Source organism: Periplaneta americana, chromosome 8 (genome assembly GCF_040183065.1).
Source record: "Periplaneta americana isolate PAMFEO1 chromosome 8, P.americana_PAMFEO1_priV1, whole genome shotgun sequence".
Lineage (NCBI taxonomy): Eukaryota > Metazoa > Arthropoda > Insecta > Blattodea > Blattidae > Periplaneta > Periplaneta americana.
This window is the reverse complement of record NC_091124.1, coordinates 109779694-109801608: the sequence shown is the minus strand read 5'-3', so window position 1 is coordinate 109801608 and position 21915 is coordinate 109779694. Positions and strand designations below refer to the sequence as shown.

Here is a 21915-nt window from a genome sequence, read left to right as displayed (position 1 = left end):
CGGAAGTAGGATGTGGTGGGTAGGATTGAGTGAAATAATTGTTAGATTGAAAATTTCGAACAAATTACGGAGTTGATTAGTTCTATTTGATCCGATGGGTAAAAGATTAATATTGAAGTCCCCTCATAAGTAAGACATGTTCATATCGCGGTAAAAGATCGGGTAAGAGGCTTTCTAAATCAGATAAATGTTTATCATTCGGAGGCATATAAATAATTGCAAAAAGACATTTATGAAGACTTGATTGTATTTCTACGAACAAATATTCGGGTCGTAATGCATCGCCTTGTGATTTTAGAATAATTTTAGGGTTCAGAATGAGTGCAATTGTTTATAGTGTTGGCTGTTCTGTTCTGTACTCACGTTACCGTTGCAGTTGAACTTCAACAACATTATCGGTTCTCCAATACCACTTCAAAATTGAGTCGCCCAGTTCTAGAAACCGTGAAGTCCACAAAAATTCAAATTTTAATTTTGTACATCATCTGATAGATGGCATTGTCTTACACCTTTTAAGCCAAATTTACAGGTACTATATGTGTTATTTCTTATTCAAATTTACGACTGAATGTTGGCTGCAGCTCCAGAACCCGAGAAGTCCTTGACTGTTACAAGTCCATAAAACGTCATATCCATAAGATTATACAGAAACAAAGCCTGTTAAGTGCAGTACAAAACAGTGAATTATATGTAGAAGATACAGTTTCAAACAACTTTGTATTCACACTTTCCTCAATCAATAATTTCTGCTAAATTAATAAAGAAAAACCGCATAATGTTACGTATGTTATGCTCGTGGATAGCCAAAGAATCTTCAACAACTCTAAAAGTATTATTCTAATGTTCCTCGTTGGCTAATCGTTCATACCTTCTGATAGAGTGTTTGTCCATATAAAAGTGCAAGTTAAACCAAGAAGCCTTATCTTGAGACCTACTATGAACTAATTATAATTGAGTTTGAGACTTCTTTAGAAAAACAGAATCATAAAAATTATATTTATTTTCTTAGCTTTCATTCACGTTATCGTATTAATTGTGTTTTCAAAAATAACATCTTAAAAGGTTTGTTTAACTTACATAATGTGCCATCAAGAATCATACTATTTGTAATTACAAATATTATGTTCCACCTTCATTTTTTTGCTAGTGGTAAACTGATAGTGATATACTATGGTAACAGACTGATTGTAGTCGATATTTTTTATTAATAATAAATCAGTAAATAAGTAATATTAATCTAAAATGTCTTTATGTATTGTCTCTTGTGAGTCATCTTGAATAGTCAAATACAGTTCCAAACTCCGTTATGCCCAGTTACAGAACCTAACACCGTTAAGTTCAACCTCTAGTACTCCCACAAAGTGTATTCTATATCTACCTAGTTCTTTTGCTAGTGTCGTGCCGGATAATCGAGGCTCACTATCCACACAATTTATCTACTTTGTGCGAGGAAACTAATACTTTCTTTCAGGTAAGTCCAACGTGTGCTCGAGACAGCCACATGACATACTGTCTAGGTCAAACTTTCACTTGAACATGAGTGACACACTTACTTATCTATCCAATCACAGTGCGTCAATCAAACCCCAACCACTAGCATTCGAATGTTGCAATCCCACAACCAATCAAAAATGAGCACCCACACATCATCTCTCTCTCTCATTATCCGATCACATATAAGCCCCCCGCTTACTACAATTACACATAGGGGCCCCCATTTTCATTCATCCAATCCCAAATCCGTTCCACCTATATTTTACCTGTCCCACCCCACTCTCCAATTAAAATTGACTTCCCCACCCCTCCCCTTTCCATCTTTGACCAATCAGACATCTGACACACCCCCTCACCTTTGGCCCCGCCCCTGGGAGCCTTTGACGTCACTCCACATTGAACCTGTTGCGAATGCTAGGGGTCGAGAGCATGTTTCGCCGTCAAGGCCTCTTTGGCTGCAACTTCTTGCGAACGAATATTTACCTCTCACAAACGGTTTATAGGTGTTCGAGAAGAGTCAGGATTGTTGGCCGCAGCCGTTAACTCGTTCACAGAGGGGAACGATTTCTATTTATGAGCTCTGCGAAGGGTCTCGTCATCTTCTCCTATTGAAATACGCGGACCATTGTCTCTTCTGTCGGTCTTCTTCATTACAAACTCCCCATAGTTTAGACATCTATGTGCCCACCTCTGTGCTGTTCCTTCGTGGACTCGCCTCTGACGCATAATATCCATTTACCACCAGCGCAATAACTTGCTGTATCCTGCCGGCCCTGTTTCTAGAGATTGGTCTGGTGTAATTAAGGAATAACGGTTTTCACATCCCATTACTTTACGGTATTATAAATTACAGGGCATAACAAGATAGTTTATTTCCACGACTAATGCGAACCGTATCTAATTAATTTGAATTAAATAAAGTTAATGTCAAATTACGTGATAAATATAGTCATATCTTGGAGTAGTACATTCATTCATACAGAACGTTTCTATTACGGACGACTATAGTCTAGTGGAGTGAGCGCCTGCTTCCGATTCAGTCGGTCGGTCGGTGTTCGAACCCGCTGTTATGCATTTTTTCTATTTTGTTAAATTAATTAACTTCTTTATTTGTTAACAGTCTTCACCGCACTACTTATTTACGCTTAATTCTTTTTCCCGGCACTTATTGTAACTACTATGGGACGACGTACAACGAAACAAAGCTAATTTTATTACCTCAACTACTTGTTCTCTAGTGAACCAGGCCGCGGTTCCTCTGATCACGCGCACTGCCTCCTTTGTGGGACTTATAAAATATCTGTGCGACAAAACTTTTTTCTAAGACTCTACGCTGTGTGTAAATGCACAAGGGGCGCAATTTCAAGCACTCAGTGCGGCATATAAATCTACTAGAACAGAAATTTATCATTTTCGGCATATAATTTCGTATTTCAAACTCTTTCTTGAGGTCTACACTTACACATCATGGAGGTTTGTAACAATTTTCTGCAGCCTGTACATTTTGTAAAGTAGATTATTCATACAGAACCTCAGTATCGTCACGTATCTTCATTTTTGTTTGTGTTTGTATTTTCATAATAATGTAATATTGTTTTAATCACTGCGCTCTGTATGACATTGACATTAATTTATTGAATAACGGGATTACTTTAATATTATGTTATTGTTACCTCATCCTATAGAATTTTAATCTCGATGTATGGCTTCGTTAATGGGAGAGGCCAAAGCCCGTTCTCGACGTGAAATATCCATTGATTTCTTTTAGGGATACCAAAACTTCCGGGTGCACAGTGCCTGCGTAACAGTCACTAGCGTTTAGCTTAGTTGAGTTTCCTGTATTTCGTGATCCACATCATGAATTGAATGTTTTTATTGCTCCTTTATTGCATGTTTCTAAAAGCAGTCCTTTCGGTCCAATGGAGTGCTTATCGATTGATTTTGATATAGGCCTATCTCGTTAATACGAAATTATTTACGAACTACGGTGTGGGTAGCATAGATACAGAATCTTCTTCTCTTGATCTGCCTACTTTGCTAACTAGAATCTGGTCCCATTTCAGAACGATAATCCAATCGATATCAATGGCTATGTGTCAAAATTGGATAGCGATTATGAAATTCAACTTCTAAACAGCTATGTCTCTGAAGCAGTGGGCACTGTCCACGAAATAACTTAGGGCGCGGAGGATCATGCTACACCGCACTAATTAGGTGTTCAGTGGTTCTGTGGTATGGTAGCTCATATGCACTAGACTTACCCATTATTTTGCTACTTAGATCGCCAAGAATTTTATCTATGGTCGGCACTGTTTGATTTGCACTAATTCATAACCTATTCTTGGAATTTTATCACGATTAAATTAATTTATTATACACAAATGTTCTGGTCTGGTTGGTCACTCTTTCCACCAAACTACAGAAAATTACAATAATGAAATTTTAACAGCAAAATCTAAAGTTCTGGCCTTTTTAGAAAACGATCCAGTTCGTAGTAAAATTCTCATTAGTAATAAAATACTAGAACAAATTAAACGATTTAATTGAAATCGCATAAGAAGAAGAAAAAGACCAAAATAAAAAATCATTAAATTCAATAGATGAATGGGAACTATTAATAACATTTTTAAACCAACCATAGTACAGAAACACATACGCACTAGAATCTACTGAACATTAGCCAGAGTGGCCTGGACAGTCTGCACTTTGGACCGCGGTAGAAATTAAATTTATGAGCCGTACAGCAGGCTACTTGAGAACAGATCGTAAGAGAATCTCTGACATCATAAAAGAACTACAAATTAAACCAACCATAGATATATAGAAAACTGTAGAAGAAATTGGAAATTTCACGTAAGAATGAAGCGTACCAGAATAGCTCGTCCAACTAAATTACCAACCAGCGGGCAAGACATCCTTGGGTCGACCAGTCAAACGTTGGATAGAGACCTAACGGACCCCTAAGTCTAAAACATGCAAGGATGATGATGATGATGATGATGAATCCTATATGTCTATTAAAATATACAGCTAATATTAACTTATCAGCTATAGCAAAATACAGTCTTTTCCACAGTGAATTGGAAAGTCAGAGTATGAAGAAAGCATGTTAATTGAATGCTAATATTAACATATATACTATAGGAAAATACAGTGTGTTTCCACAATGCAATGGGAAGCATGAAAATACTGTTACTTGAATGCCAAGAGGGAAAATTTTACAGTGTATAATTTGTAACGTATTATATAAAAAAAAGGAAACATTCAAATGCAGTATGACCAGAAACTTGGAGTCATAGAGATAATTGATTTTGTTTAAACTGGTAGTAAACTAGTTTATGTATTACCATCTTTTGACAAAAATGTATAATTGCAAAGCCTTTTTCCAGAATGTTTGCAATGTCAATATTCACATAGCAACAGTAAAATACCTTTGTAACAATATGATGCAATATGATGCTCCGGAACAATTTTTCCTTGAAATTATTCAAACCTGCTTTACAGGGAGCTACTACCTGAAAGCCAGATTTGTATAATAAGCTTACATTCGTTACTGGAGGTACGTTAACAGAAAGCCACAAATTAAGTCACACAGTATTGTGTGCACTCATAATTGAGTTCTGGCGTCTTGTCAGGTCATTTGAGTTGTGTGGATATAAAACGAAAAATTGTGACGGTGTCGTGTATAGTTCCTGGGATAGCTCAGTCGGTAGAGCGTTCGCGCGCTAAGCGAAGGGTCCCGGGATCGATACCCGGCTCCGGAACAATTCTTCCTTGAAATGATTCAAAACTCCTTTACAGGGAGCTACTACCTGAAAGCCAGATTTGTATAATATGATACAATGTTCTGAAATTGCAAAAACATGGATTCTTGTGTATAATAAAATTCATCAGAATGTCAGTACTAAGAATACAGGTTGATTCAGACTACCCATAACAGTAATTTATTTCGGAAACTAATGTATCAAATTTTCGAGACAAAAACATTTATAACTAAACCACATGTGAACTTTCACTTACGCTTGATTTCGTCAATCAGATCTAACAGGAATTAGGATCAGTGGCGTATCACTTTAAAATTTCAAATGGTAGTCGGGGTCAAATAAGGTACCATTTGATAGAGGTCTTCAAAACAAATAACTTTCATACGAAACGTTTTTATTTGTTCCTACTCTTTCAATGAGAAAACGTACGAAAAGGCAATGGTTAATTTTGACCACCCGTAATTTATTTCGGAAACTAGTGCATTAAAATTTTCGACGCAAAATATTTTTAACTAAACCACATATGAACTTTCACTAGAACCTGATTTCATCAATCAGCTCTAACAGGAAGTAGGCTCAGTGGCGTATCACTCTGAAATTTCAAATGGGAGTCGAGTCAAATAGGGTTCCATTTGATAGAGCTCTTCCAAACAAACAACTTTCACAAAAAAAAGTTTTTATCAATTCCTACTCTTTCAATGAAAAAACGTACGAATAGATAATGCCATCAATATTGAGAAATGTTACAAGATGAAAATGTAAACAAAACAATTAATGTTGACATGTTACTGAAAGGCTGGACAATTGCATTTTTCTTATACATTTTCAAACTATCTTCCATTCTCAGCAGCACACACCTGTACTCTTCTTCTCACGCTGTCAGTGATGCCTAATAATTTGGCGTAGTCAAGTAACTGGTAGGTCTCCCGGATTCGCTGTTTTATGTCATCTCTTGTTGAGGGACGATCATGATAGACGATGCTTTTAACTGTCCACAAAAATAGAAATCCAAAAGATTCAAGTCAGGAGATGGTGCTGGCCATGCCACAGAACCGCATTTCCCAGTCGATCGCCCAGGGAAGAGCCGATTGGCTGTACCACGTGCCACCAAAGACAAATGAGCTGTGCAACCGTCCTGCTGAAGCCACAAAACTGCTCGTGTCGCCAGTGGTACGTCCTCAAAAGCTGGTTGAGGATGTTCTTTAGGAAGTCAGCATATATGACACTTCAGAGCACCTTCAAAGAAATAAAGTCTAATGATTCGGTGTCCGAAGATGCCACAACAGACATTGACACTCCACCTATGCTGGTTGACCACTTCTCTCAGCCAGAGATGAATGACTTGAGACCAGTAGTGAGCATTATGGATATTGACATCGCCATTGTTCTTAAATGTACCTTCATTTGTGCAGAGAATATTGCGATGAAACCGACGGTTTTTACCTGACAACCAATTTTAAAAAACCACAAGATTCTGAAAATCTACCCCTCCAAGCTGCTGGGGCATATTGATGTGGTAGGGTTGGTATTTACTGCCATTCAGAACCCTCCACACCGTTCTCTGACTAATATCAGATTCCCTAGCAATTCTCCTGATCGAGTCCTGAGGATTGGCAACAACGACAGCAATGACATCAGCTGATCTCTCGTCTTGCACAGGTCGTCTGTTACATCTATTTTGATTGGTTAGGCTGCAACTGTCCACTTGCTTGTACACGAGGAGGAAGACGCATGAAAACATTGCAAGATTGACGAGCACTTTGCTGGTACAGACGCTCGGCAGCCCGGAAGTTTCTGCGAAATTCGCCCAATATCATCAACACATCAAAACCTTCTTGATTTGTAGATAGGAGGTTTTTGTAATCACTCTTAACTTTTGGGTACTTATTTTATTAGTCACAAAAGTAATTGCAAAACTTGAAAAATGTACATACGTATGTACAGTGAAAACAAAACACTTCCTCCTTAATGTAAGCCTACACTTTTGGGCAATTCCACCTGAAATTATTACCTGGCTAAGTGCATTGTACATGTATACCAGGCCTACGTACTGCAGGTACCAAAGGGGAAGAGTTAATTTACTTGTATTCACCCCTCGACTGTGCTGCCGGCCACCAGCTCTACACTCATCCAGGTAGTTGTGCATGTGCACAATGTTAACATTAAATGGTCTTATCTTGTTTATACGAATATTTTCCTCCTGTAACAATTCTCAATATTAATGGCATTGCCTTCTCGCACGCTTTTTAATCGAAAGAGTAGGAATTAATAAAAACTTTTCTTATGAAAGTTGTTTGTCTTGAAAAGTTCTATCAAATGGTACCTTATTTGATCCAACTCCCATTTGAAATTTTAAAGTGATACGTCACTGACCCTACTTCCTGTTAGAGCTGATTGATGAAATCAAGCTAAAGTGAAAGTTCACATGTGGTTTAGTTATAAATGTTTTTGTCTCGAAAATTTTAATGCACTAGTTTCCGAAATAAATGACTTACGTGTGATCCGAATTACTCATTGCCTTTTCGTACGTTTTCTCATTGAAAGAGTAAGAATAAATAAAAACGTTTCCTACGAAAGTTGTTTTGTTTTGAAGAGCTCTATCAAATGGTACCTTATTTGACCCCGACTCCCATTTGAAATTTTAAAGTGATGCGCCACTGACCCTACTTCCTGTTAGAGCAGATTGGTGAAATCAAACTCACTGAAAGTTCACATGTGATTTAATTATAAATATTTTTGTCTCGAAAATTTTCATGCATTAGTTTCCGAAATAAATTACTCTTACATGTGGTCTGAATCACCCTGTATATGATTCCCTCACATAAATAAACAGAACATGAACATTCTTCGAAAAAAATATCCAAATGTATGAACTTAACCTCATTTATAAATTACCTACAAACGGCGATAGGCTAACAATAGCGTGCACTGCATATTGACAATTTAAATCTTTACTCTTGTATATAAAGTTAATTCATTAATTTGCCCCTTTAGTTACTGAAAGAGTCTCTTCCTTCCCTTGGTAATTTATTGCTGAGTGCAGACATATATCACTTTTGTTTGAGAATATTTCTGCCCACGTACTGTGAGTAAGGGCTCAGAAACTACCCAGTATTTCAAACACAGTACTAGATTGTGAAAGCCATGTCATGCATTTATCATCTGCCTTTTATCTAAACTTTCAGGCACGATTTTGTTACACCAGTGTCTATACGCTTGACATGATTGATCGAGTGTTTCGAGCAGAAGCTTGACCAATGCGGCAGTCCATTAGCTTCGAAAGAATGGTACGACTCTGAACAAAAGAAGACTCAGCTTTCTTAGCTTTGACATATTCCGGGGGTGAGAAACCTTAGGAAACATAACTTGGGAAGAGTGGACGTGGGAAATGAACATAGTACGCAGTAAGATAACACAAACGGATAATACGAAATTCAGTTATGTGTATAATTTATGTAATAATTCTCATAGACCCCAATACGGTACGATAGTGATCTCGAAACTCACGGAGAGCGTGAATGCTCAATTATTGCTTTGTGAACATGTTTTACGAAGAGGAATTACATCTATCTCATGTCCCAGGAGTCTCTACATAAAATCTGTAGGCCTACTTAAAACATATAGTGAACTATGACTGTGTGTGAAATTCTCGACAGACAACGAAATAGTCGTCACCATCTTTGTGTCATTTTCATCATTGTCATTACAGTAGTCATACATATATTTGTCATCGTAGTCGATTTCACTGTCACGTCATCACCATAATTATCACCATCACTGCCATATCTTCGTCGACATAATTTCCAAATTTTTCTAAATATAATACTTTACCTGTATAAAGGCTGGTTCACAACAAACCGGGAACGGAAACGATAACGACAACGAGAACGAGAACGGAAGTAATGTTAAAATAATTGTAAATAAATGTGAAAATTCACTATAGTTAATTATGAATAATCACATTTAAATACATTTATTTTAACAGTATTTCCGTTCTCTTTCTCATTCCCTGTTTATTGTGAACCAGCCTTAAGCGTCCCTCGCTGTGGATCAAGTCTACGGGTGATTACCTTAATAAAAATCCATAAACAAGAAACATAATTGACTTATATTCTTTCTTATCCGTTGAGTGTGATTTCCATTTGCGTGCTTGCTCCTTACCTTGTGTGTGCTGCTCGTGGCTCTATAGCTTTTGTTCAGAATCTACACAAAAACGAGAACGTAATGGTTCAAAGAGCCTAATATTGGAAGATAATATCCTTATTATCTGACACTGGGACAGCACAGATATTGCTGACATATCCTCTTATTTCATGAGATATTGTTTTTGAAATGCATAAAGTGTAGTTGGAATAGCAACCAAACCAGTAGGTTTTCTGCCTGTTATTGTTCACTCAACTGTCCGAACACAGGTCTGAATCCCACAAGTGATACGAATATAGCACCACTTATGAGGCAACTAGTCCAGGAGATAATGGAGTAGGATGGCGAGTACCTTTCCTCTTACATTGCATGCATCTCCGATTAGCTACATATGCCACTAATCAGAATTTAGATACATACAAATAATAATACTTCTTTCTCTGACACATATTGTCTATCCATAAATATTAATATTCGTAGCAGTAGCCACTAAATCAAAATTCGGTGGCAATGAGCGGTACGAAAGCAATGAAAAAAAAAAACACCAGAAACTTACTGGCCATTTCTACAATAGTAATGAATTTAGATATTTCTTGTATTTTGTGAATTGCCGGAGGTGAAAATTTCCTAATGATGAGTTAAATTCATTGTCGCTGAATTTAATTTTCTAATGAAACATTCTTGTCGCTTATAAAGAAAAGTGTACAATGTGGCCCAGAAACGCCATCCCCATTATTCGAATAGGTAACGATATCATACCAGCAGGGATAGGTAAATATGGTGATTTAACAAATTTTAATACTAAAAAGAAAATAAACCTTTCATCACTCCTGATTCTCCTTCAAATGCATCCAACATGATACGTGAGCCATGCGAGTACATTACAATATAACATTAAAAAATGGACGGCGTTTCTAGGACACGCTGTAGAGAAAATCAACGTTCACTTCTTCATGAACTTGTGTGTTTCGTATACACAGTTGCAACCACATATTACAAGGAGAGCCCTATTTTGTGTTTGTAATCGCTCAATGGGAGATAGTAACTTACCCGTAGAAGTCGGTCTAGTGAATAGAGTGAAGAAATGAAGAATGTTTATTTTTGATAGTCCAGAATACATTAGATATCGGCGTGACTACAGAACTTATTTGACATTATTGCAATGCATGTTGAAGGAACACAGCTTTGCAGGCCTTTTATGATTTTTCACTTCAACACCGACGTCGTTCAAATTTATATCTTTAATTTAAGAAGTAATCTGTTGTGGTTCTAGTGACAGCCTGTTTAGCAAAACAAATTAGCAGATCCGGATTGATTTTCCGACAGAGATGAGGAAATTTACTTTTTTCAAAAGAATGGTATATACATACAAGATAATGCAGCAGGGAAATGTTTGTCCTGTAAACAATAACATTATTGCTATTATTAATTTTAATAGTAATAATAATAATAATAATAATAAATATCTTTGGCGCGGAACGGGATAAACCCCCAATCCTTGGAAAGGCAGAAGAAGAAGAAGAAGAAGAAGAAGAAGAATTCCAAATCGAAATTATTAGCATTTCAGGGTAAACGTCATCTCAGCTGCAAAATTGTAATAAATGGAAGAACTGTAGAACAAGTAAGCAACTTCAGTTACTTAGGATTATATGTTTCATACTGCTAATAAAACTACATAAATATAAAAGTTCAGAAATTCCAGGAAATATGTGGTAGACCTACCACAAGAAAAACATTAAAACATAAAACAAGATAAGAGAGATAACTAAAATTTTGTAAAGTAATGGCAATTCCACTAGTAACGTATGGATGTGAAAACTGGATTCTGAACAGAGAAGATAGGAAAAGAATTGAAGTTGCCGAAATGGGATTCCTTAGACCGCTGGCAGGCTACTCCATTCTAGAAAAAAAGAGAAATACATAAATAAAGGATAAATTGAAAATATTCAATCTAACAGAAAGAATAGATAAAAGAGGAGAGACTGGCAAGAACAACTATTGAGAATGTTAGAAGAACGGATGACAAGAATAACATCCTGATACAATCCACTGGATTTCGAAGTAGAGGTAAACTTTGATGAGATGGAGACGGAACAGGCCAATTGATTTAAACTTTGAAATGGATGAATAATAATAATAATAATAATAATAATAATAATAATAATAATAATAATAATAATAATACTGTAATAATAATAATAATAATAATGGTAAAAAGGTAAAGGTATCCCCGTAATATGCCATGAAGGCACTTGGGGGCATGGAGGTAGAGCCACATGCTTTCCATGACCTCGGCACTAGAATGAGGTGGAATGGTCGGCACCACGCTCTGACCGCCTTTTACCCCCGGGAAAGACCCGGTACTCAATTATATAGGAGGCTGAGTGTATCTCGGGGCCGTTCTGAAAGTTTGGCAACGAGAAAAAATCCTGCAACCACCTGGGATCGAACCCCAGACCTTCCAGTCCGTAGCCAGCTGCTCTACCAACTGAGCTACCCGGCCGCCTAATAATAATAATAATAATTATAATAATAATAATAATAATAATAATAATAATAATAATAATAATAATAATAATAATAATGTGGGAAGTCGGGGGAATATGGGCACCTTAGCACTATTTCGGGTGCAGTATCTCTCGGTTTTTTCTAATAAATAATTTTACAGCTGGATATGTTTCTTAACAATTTAGTTATATTATATAAGAATCCTGACTGCTTACTCCTAAATGTATGCAAGTAAAACTGGAAAATGCAAGTTAATGTGTTTTGCCCATATTCCCCCAAGTGTGGGGGTAAAATGGGCATTAATGATGTGAATCATATTCAACTGAAAGAAGTGAAAAAAAAAACGCTTAAAGTACTTGAAAATATAACTGTATTAACTATATTATATATTGTATATGCAATTTGTGATGGTTATTGCGTAACGCCTTTGGCAGATGATGTGACTCTTTGGCGATGAATGACGTTTGGAGATTCTAATACATTTGAATCAGTGGAAGGAATTGTATGAATTGTAGGTTTGTCACATTACTCTGCAGTGCCAATGTAAGTATAATCAGGACTGACACTCATGTGCAGTGGAAAAGGGCCTGTAGCTCGGAAGGCATTTACAGCCAGACATACATTGACACATCTTTTCCATGCTTCTTTGACAATGGAAGCAAACTAGACCTTCGTAAAATGTCTCCTATGTTGCCTGAAGAAAGCTGTAGCACTACTGTTGTAAGCGTTCTTCAGAGGACCAAGCAGACCCCTATCTGCTGATTGAAGCCAGGCTGTGGTGTGTGGAGGAAGACAAAACATGCATAATCCATTTTCTACTGCAAAGTTAAGAGTGTCAGGATTACAACTATGTGAATAAAGTGCATCTACTACCAAAATTGCAGGTGCATGCTTACTGATGTTGAAATAAGCAACGAAGTTATTGATTATTGAGAAAAATATACGAGGTGTGATCATTAAATTCCGAGATTGTGTCTGCTGTGGGCCAAGGGATCACGTGATTGACACGCGTGTGCAGCAGTGACACTAGACGACCTTGAAAAGACGCGACACGGAGTTTCGAAGCGCTCTCTTCATTGAGACATGTGTTACACAAGGTTTTGATAGCACGTGCATCCGCGCACTTGCGAAATTCGATGGACTCGGAAATAAAGCAGAGAGCCAACGTGAAATTATTTGGAAAATCGGCAACCGTAACCCATGGAATGTTGAAGCATGCCTACGGGAATGAAGCAGTGATTCAGTCGAGATGTTTCGAGTGGCACTCGTGCTTCAGAAATGGCAAAACATCGCTGATGGACGACGAGATGCCAGGTCGACCACACACGTGCAACACTGGCGAAAATGTGGAAAAATTCGACAAATTGTGCATAATGATCCTCACGTCCATTTTGAATATGAACGACCACAGCTCTGGACAAGAAACAAATGGATGCTCCATGACGACACTGCGCCAGCTCACAGAGCTCTCGCAACACTCCAGCTTTGCACTCTTAATAAGATGGTCGTCGTTCCTCACTCCCGTATTCACCAGATTTGGCCACCTGCGACTTTTTTTTTTTTTTTTCCGAAGATGAAATTCAAGGTAAAGGGTCACCGTTTTAGCATTGTTGAGGAGATCTAACGCGAATCGCAGAAGGTGCTTGACAGCCTTCAAGAACGCGACTTCCAGGAGGCATTCCAAAAATGGCAGACACGTTGGGATCAGTAAATAGCTGCCCAAGTGGACTACCTTGAAGGGGATGGCAGCCACATTTAAATGAGGTAATTTTATTTCCACTTATGGGACCACCACTTATGATTACCACCTCGTATCTCCGTTAATATAGGCAGACTCCTTGATCAAGTACAACTTACTGATAGCGGGCAGCTCTTCTTTCAGTCATTATTATCCTCAATCCTTTTATAACGATACTTTGAGAAAAGTAGTTTCCAGCTGCATTGAAGCAGGCCACAATGGTAATGCTTTCTGCCTTTTCTCTAGAGTAAATGCAATGCACCACTTTGTGTTCTTTGGGTGCAATGACATCTTTCGCTATTGTAATCATTTGTAGGTCATTTTCATCAAGATAGAAGAGTCATTTAATGAAGTGTAATGCTTGCCCATATTCCCCCGAGCATTAGCGCGCATATTACCCCGACATGTAGGATTTACCTTGAACAGTTGGCACTACCATAAACTATTCATAAAACAACGTCTGACGCAATAGAACGGTAATTCAAGATGTGTATTCGGTATGTATACTATTACATTTAAACTATTTTCTAAAGTTCATGTGTAATCTATTGGATATAACATATCTCAAATAAGTATTGTGAAATTTTAGTATACTTGGAAGTCATTACTCACGATTTAGATAGCTGTTTTAACAACAATACGAGACAATACTGCTCAGCGCGTACCCCACAGCAACCATTACGATACTCTCACTTTATACTAACTGTTATTAGCGAAGAAACGTAATTCGTTGCAAGAGTTTTGACATGAAAACTTAATATTGCCCGTATTCCCCACGTGCCCATATTCCCCCGAATTCCCCTAATAATAATAATAATAATAATAATAATAATAATAATAATAATAATAATAATAATGAACCGAGTACTTGGCGACTACGAAGCCAATTCACGCAAGTATGATTCGGTCTTATTCTCCGCTATGTACCCAAGCTACAGTATTACTAATATGAAGAATGACGACGAGGAATAAATACTCGTAAGGCAATATAACCATCACTTGAAAATACCTTCTGAAGGATGCACTGGAAGGAATGGTGAACGGGAGAAGAGATCGGGGCAGAAGAAGATATCAGATGATTGACAACATTAAAATATATGATACAAATCTGGCTTTCAGGTAGTAGCTCCCTGTAAAGCAGGTTTGAATAATTTCAAGGAAAAATTGTTCCGGAGCCGGATATCAATCCCGGCGTCTTGTCAACTCCATTTGAGTAGTGTGGATACAAAGGAAAAATTGTGACGGTGTCGTGTATAGTTCCTGTGGTAGCTAAGTCGGAAGAGCGTTCGCGCGCTAAGCGAAGGGTCCCGGGATCGATACCCGGCTCCGGAACAATTTTTCCTTGAAATTATGCATTAAAATATATGGATCACATGAGGAGACAAAGTGGAAGACAGATAATAGGAAAGACTGGAGAATGCTGGGTTTGCAGTAAAAGACCTGCCCTTGGGCAGAACACTATGAATGGATGAATCCATCACGTATGGTATCTCTGACTGAGGTTCTGGCTGATATATACATCTGTTATTAAGCAGTATATCTCACTTGACGATATGTGTTAGAGGAAGAACAATTGAAGGGGTGAGAATGTTATAGTCCTAAGCCACACATATCACATACTATAGACTTTCTCATTCTCACCCCTTCAATTGTTTATATGCATCTGAAGTCTGATTGGTGTATTATGTGGTTAGTCAGTGATGTATGCAGTAGAGGAGGAAAGGAACTGGCCACCCACTATCTTTTGGCTTATTTGTCTCATAAGTGGTGCTTTGTTGGTATCATTTGTGAGGTTCAAATCTGTCATCGGGCAGTTGACTAAGCGACATCAATCACTATAACATATGAAGAGCACAGGAAAAGAACGTGCTTTGTCCACTTTTTTTCAAAAATGAGTTATGCATGCTATGAGATGCAGGATTCCATGTAGTTTAAAGTTATTAATCGACCAATGTGATAATGTGAATAGTCGAAGTGCTACAAGAGATTTTAGATTTGGTGTACAGGGAAAGAACGTGCTAAGTCCTCTGACTACAGGGAAATAATGTGTTCTGTCCACTGTTTCTGTGATTTAATTTTTAGTTTCCTTACGGATTGGCATGCATGTTATAGCAGGAAGAAGGGAATTGGAGTAAAAATAATATTCCATTGTTTTTCATTATTGTTATAATGAGAAAATTCGTTCTTGCTGCATAAACTTTATGTACAAGTATAAATCTTCTTAGTTTGAGAAATTCAGTTTAGAAGTATAAGTGTTGTAAATTTGTCACTTAAATTTTAATATTATTATTAATATTATTATATTATTGAATGTTGAGTACTTCATCTGAGGATAAAACTCAGAGACCTTCGACTTCTAACAGTGTTAATAAAAATAAAGTACGAGGGAGAATGACTGCAGTCATGAAGAAATTAAGGGTTCAATCACATGAAGTAGGAGAAGACTGCAACTGTTAGTTAAAGTGTTTCGAGGAAGTAAGTGCTGAAGAAAGATCAAGTATTATAAGGCAATTTAATGATTTAGAAGACTGGAATCAACAATCATTACATATGACTGGGCTCATTACAATAATTCCAGTTTATCGAAAGCGATCAGTCATTACAGCAATGGAAGGACCAATAAATTGTATCTCCCAGAAGAACTATCAGTGAAAAAGATGTATGAAATGTTCAAGAAAAAATACCAAAATTTAATAATTTCATACGAAACATACAGAATAATGTTCAACACCAAATTCAATATAGCATTTGGATATCCAAGGAGTGATACATGCATGTGATAAGTACACAGCTGAGATGGAAGTGCTGAATGCAAGACTGACTGAAAATAATTTAGATGGCAACATGAAGAAACAAGTTTTGGAATAAATTAATAAGATCACCAGTAACAACAAGGTCCATAAACTCAAAGTTGAAATATTTTATACCAGAAAGAGGAATGCTCGTTTAAGAAGTCGGAAGTTTGAAGAAACAGAAGCAATTTTCATGGACTACGAAAAATGTATGTTTACCGGACATTAGTATCAATGATGTCTATTAGTATTACAGAAGGAAATTATCTGTTTACTCTTCCAATATTCATCAAATTTCAGATGAAACTTCAGTGTTTTTTAGTTGTACTCAAGATAATGATAGAAAAGGAGCCAATGAAGTCGTATCCTTTTTAAATCACTTTGTCACAGGAATAATGGACAACAAAGCGGATATCTTGAAAATTCTTGTGATTGATGTTCAGGCCAGAGCAAGAATTATATTGTTCTGAAGTATCTCAATTATCTTGTGAAGGAATTGAAACTTATGAACAGAATGAAACATTCGTTTTTGGAATGTAATAAAATATAGGACTAACTAATACAAAAGCAGCAGTAGAACTTCCAATGGGTTGTGGTGTTCAATCGAGATATGATGGGAATTTGGGAGTCATTTCTGCAGAAGAAATATTTGAGGAAATAGGGTGTACGATACAATTGTTGGCAGTGTGACAGTTCTTGGCAGGTGTTGAACATAGTTAATAATAATAAGTTTAATTTTTTCCCACAGACAAATCTACTTAGAGAAAAACATAGCTTATAATGTTGGTCACATTATTATGTGAATGTTTTCTCTCCATTTTTCTTTGAGTCTTCATGCTGTGTGTAAATTTTCTGAACTGCATATCTAGTGTTGAATTATAAAGAAAAAAATAAGAACACAGGAGTGACATATTCTGTGAGTACTTGTCTATGTTTTACATTACATATTTAAAATACAGTTATACTTGATCTGTATGTTCTGCTGGTTATGTAATTAAATTCATTCAATCTCATAACCTAATGTTACTTAAAATAATTTGGGTGCCAACATCTGTATCATTTTTTTCTACATATTATAATTATTGGCACCCCCTGCCAACAACTATATTATTGTGTATTAGTGATATAAGTACAGATTTTGAATCACCTTCTAATGTAGTTCTATTATGTATATTTTCGACTCACTTCTGATACTTGGTTACAGTTCTTGGCAGGGGTGCCAATAAACTGTAATTTTGAAACCAAAAAGTGTGATAGTTGTTGGCAGTATTGCGGCATTATAGAAAACTTCCCCCTCCCTGCACAGGGTGTCAGAAATGTCGTCAAAAAAGTAAAGATACACACTCAGGATTTAGAAGCTGCTATTAATGATATCAAAAGTGGACTTCCAAAATATGCAGCTGCGAAGAAACATAACGTTCCTCGGGCAGCAATTCAGTTTCATTTAAAGCAAAATTTTGTTAAAAGTCGCCCTGACCCCAAAAACAATTTTGACTGATGAAGAGGAAATCACTCTCAAAAAATGGATCATTGATAGTTGTAGAAAAGGATTCCCTCGTCGTAAGGCAGATGTGATTGCAAGTGTCAAAGAATTTCTCCACAACCGGCCAAATCAATTCATAGACAATACACCAGGTATAGGTTGGTATAAGGCTTTTCTGAAAAGACATCCAGATACTGCGACTCGGACTAGTGAAGCTGTCACTTCAGCAAGCAGCTGCGTCAGCGAAAAAGACATTCGAAACTAGTTGTCAAAATATCTGAATGTCTAACGGAAGAACAGAACATTGATGTTCTTAATAAACCTGACAGGATATTCAATGCTGACGAGAAAAGTTTCATGTTGAATCCTGTAAATTGAAAAGTTTTAGGCCCAAAAGCAGCTAGAAATATTTATGAGGTGGATCAAGGAAATGCCAAAACCTCCATAACTGTAATGTTCATCTTTTTAGCTAGTGGCTTGGTGGTACCAGCGATGGTAGTTTTTCTGTACAAGAGGATTCCAGCAGAAATTGGGCACTCAGTTCCAGATTCCTGGGGAATTGGTCACAGCGATAGAGGCTGGATGAAAACTGAAGTCTTCTATGAGTATGTTGGAAATTTTTTTGTGTCATTTCTAAAAGAGAAAAACATCTAAACACCTGTAATTCTATTTGAAGATGGGCATGAAAGCCACATATTATGCCATATTATTCAACTCTGCACAGAACTTGGTGTTGTATTAATCGCGTTGTATTCCAACGCAACGCGAATTCAACCAGCCGACGTAGCAGCATTTAGACCCATAAAAAAAGGCCGGACGAAAGGAATACTTAATTTGCGCACAAAGATCACCCTCATGAAGACCTGAAAAAGGAACATTTCTGTCCCGTCTTAGGAGCAGCCTAGAGAAGTACGTTAAAGTTAAAATGCTCCAAAGTGGTTTCTGAGCTTATGGGCTATTGCCTTGGAATCCTGATTCCATTGATTACTCAAAATGTCTTGGAAGCAAAGTAATAAATGAGACATCAACTCAGTCATACAGTGAACTATTGCCAAAATTAGATTATGAACATTTCAAATTACTGGTGGGTGAAGAATTAATAGAAAAGTTCAAAGACATTAAGAGTGAGACTGAAGTAGAACACAATAACGAATTTTATATTCTCTTCAGGATGTGGAACAAAGTATTTCGTAAAGGTGTGCAACCAAAGATAATGAAAAAATGAAAAGACAAAGCACTGTTTTAATTCTATAATTAAACCAATTATTTCAGACTATAAAACGATAGATAACAAGCAAAATTTGGAAAAGATTCAGGCAGATAAAGAACACAAAAAACAGGTAGAACAAGAGAAGAAAGAACAAAGGAAGAGAAAGAGAGAAGAAAAACTCTAAATACAAAACAGATGCCTTAGAAAAAGAAAGAGCGAATTACTAACGTGGGTAAGGGTACTGATATAACTGAATTAATGTCATTTTTCAAACAAGGCATGTGTTATGTTTGTGTTCGTAATATTAAAACTGAAAATGTAAGCCTGCAATGTTCACTGTGCAATAAGTTATTCCACGAGAAATGTGTACCTAAAAATCAACAACAGCATATTCCTGACAACACAGACTGCGATGATTTCCTTTGTCATTTGTGCTACAATGTTGATGAAAGTGATAGTGAAGACATGTTTTTAAATACTGAAAGTGATAATGAATAAATGGAACGTGTGTTGATTTCAATTTTGTTATACACTGTTGAAAAAACGAGTATGCCAAGAACTGTATCAATACCTGCCAAATATTGTAACAACCCTGCCAAGAATTGTATTTTTCAGAACTTATTTTTTCACATGAAAAAATAGTATTATTTAAATTTAAAATGTAACTTGATATATGTGCATATATGTAAAAAATATCCCTTTGTAACATAGAAGTTTCATTTTTACGATTGAACTTAAAATATCTACTCAATTTTTAATTGACTAAAAAATCATCCTTAACCCTGCCAATAATTGTACCTTTCCCCCTATTAATTTCTTACAAGGCCCATCAGAGGGGTAATCATCACAAAAGAACACCCTCACCTCATTTAACATCGTGATATGTGTAATGGAACTAGGATTGCATCGGTGCCGAGAGCTTCACTGCGATTTCGAGAGCAGCAATCTGAAGAATACCCATGTCCTGCTTACAGAGGCAAAACACAAATTATTTTGAATAATTTATTTTATACCCGCTAATAATTTAAATATCGGTAACATTATTTATAACAAAGAAACTTCTCTGGTAATATCGAAGGAAAAGTATTAGGACCTCCAGATTTTGAAGGAATTTCGTGGACACGAAGATAGAGTGTTTTACACAAACCTTCCACACTAGACTGGGCTGTGCATTTTGGGTCAAAAGTGATTTTTATTGTTATTAGGTCCTGTGCAGTTTGGAACAAAAGTGATCATTGTTATTATTATTATTATTATTATTATTATTATTATTATTATTATTAGGCTCTGCGCATTTTGAGTCAAAAGTGAGCATTATTATTATTATTTATTATTATTATTATTATTATTATTATTATTATTATTATTATTATTATGTCCTGTGCATTTTGTGACATAATTGCACAAAAGTGTTCTTTATTATTATTATTATTATTATTATTATTATTATTATTATTATTATTAGGCTTTGTGCATTTTGGGACAAAAGTGATTTTTATTATTATTAGTTCTTGTGTATTTTGAGCCAAAAGTGATCTTTATTATTATACCTTGTGTGTTTTGGGACAGAATTGATCTTGTTTTATTCTAATGAGGCCCTGCGCATTTTGTGACAAAAGTGATCTTTGTTATTATTATTATTATTATTATTATTATTATTATTATTATTATTATTATTATTATGCCCCACTCCACTTCATTACAGAAAAAGTTAAAAAAGGAAAGAGAAAATGTTTAACGTTATGTTATCATTTAAAGGTTTGTCAATCCCGTGATTTTGAAATTCTGAATGTTAATTCAAAATTTCTATACACACAATACGCACAAACAGACATACAAACACGTTTCCGGAAGAAAACAGCTTTACTTGTAATATTTAATCTAAAATTAATTCCTCCGTACATAAGAAGCACGTTTTTTCCCTGTAACTTATGACATTAGTTTACGTAAATGTCAATAAAACTACAATTTTCAAAAATAAGGATGCAAACTTAAATTCAAATTTATTCAGATAACCTGTTCTTTCATACTGACTTCACTGTTCATTAATATCTCCGTTAGTATCCATGGAATTCGGTTTCAAACTTTGAAATTGCTCTCCTGAAAAATTTTATAAAGTGGACAAAGCACGTTCTTTTCCTGTGCTCTTCATATGTCAATTTCCTTCACTGTCAAATTGGTAATCAGCTCTGTGTTAGTTGCTATAATAAAAGCTGAAAAGCTGAGGTTGTAGTGAGGCGGACTAGCACTATAAGACGTGTCGTCTTGACGCTTGTTATTGCTCAAAGAATGCTAAAGGCTATGTCCATTGTCTGTACGTCTTGGCACTGGTTATAACAGTGCCTTAGGGGTGAATGTATTCCCATCAGTGGTCCGAGAAATTGCTTTAGTATTGAATCTACTCATAGCGCCTCAAGTGTCTTCTATATTCTGAACCGTACATACGGCGGTGACAGAAATATACAGAGATGTCTCATGAAAGAGAGACTGAAGTTAAAATACGGGCTGCATTGGAAAGCGTTATGTCCGCAAAGAGGTCCGTTCATTTCGTTTTATCTCATTAAGTTATCTTATTCTGCTTTGTGTCCCATAATACTTCATATTGCTAGTTCGCAATGCTAGACAATTCCCAATGGCGTAATAACAATGAGATGATAATGAACAACTGGAATGGTCAGGGAAACGGCAGCACGCCGATACTTTTTCAGAGCACTAAATTGGCAAGTACCGCACACATCTCACAATCCTTCACCTCCTATTTCTGTTCGCCACAAAATATTGTG

At 36.4% G+C, this 21915-nt stretch overlaps 1 protein-coding gene across 2 annotated transcripts in view; it reads left to right on the top strand.

Moving 5' to 3' along the window:
- Positions 1 to 21915, top strand: part of FMRFaR (FMRFamide Receptor) — a 1501661-nt gene that overhangs the window by 16912 nt on the left and 1462834 nt on the right. The window lies entirely within an intron of this gene.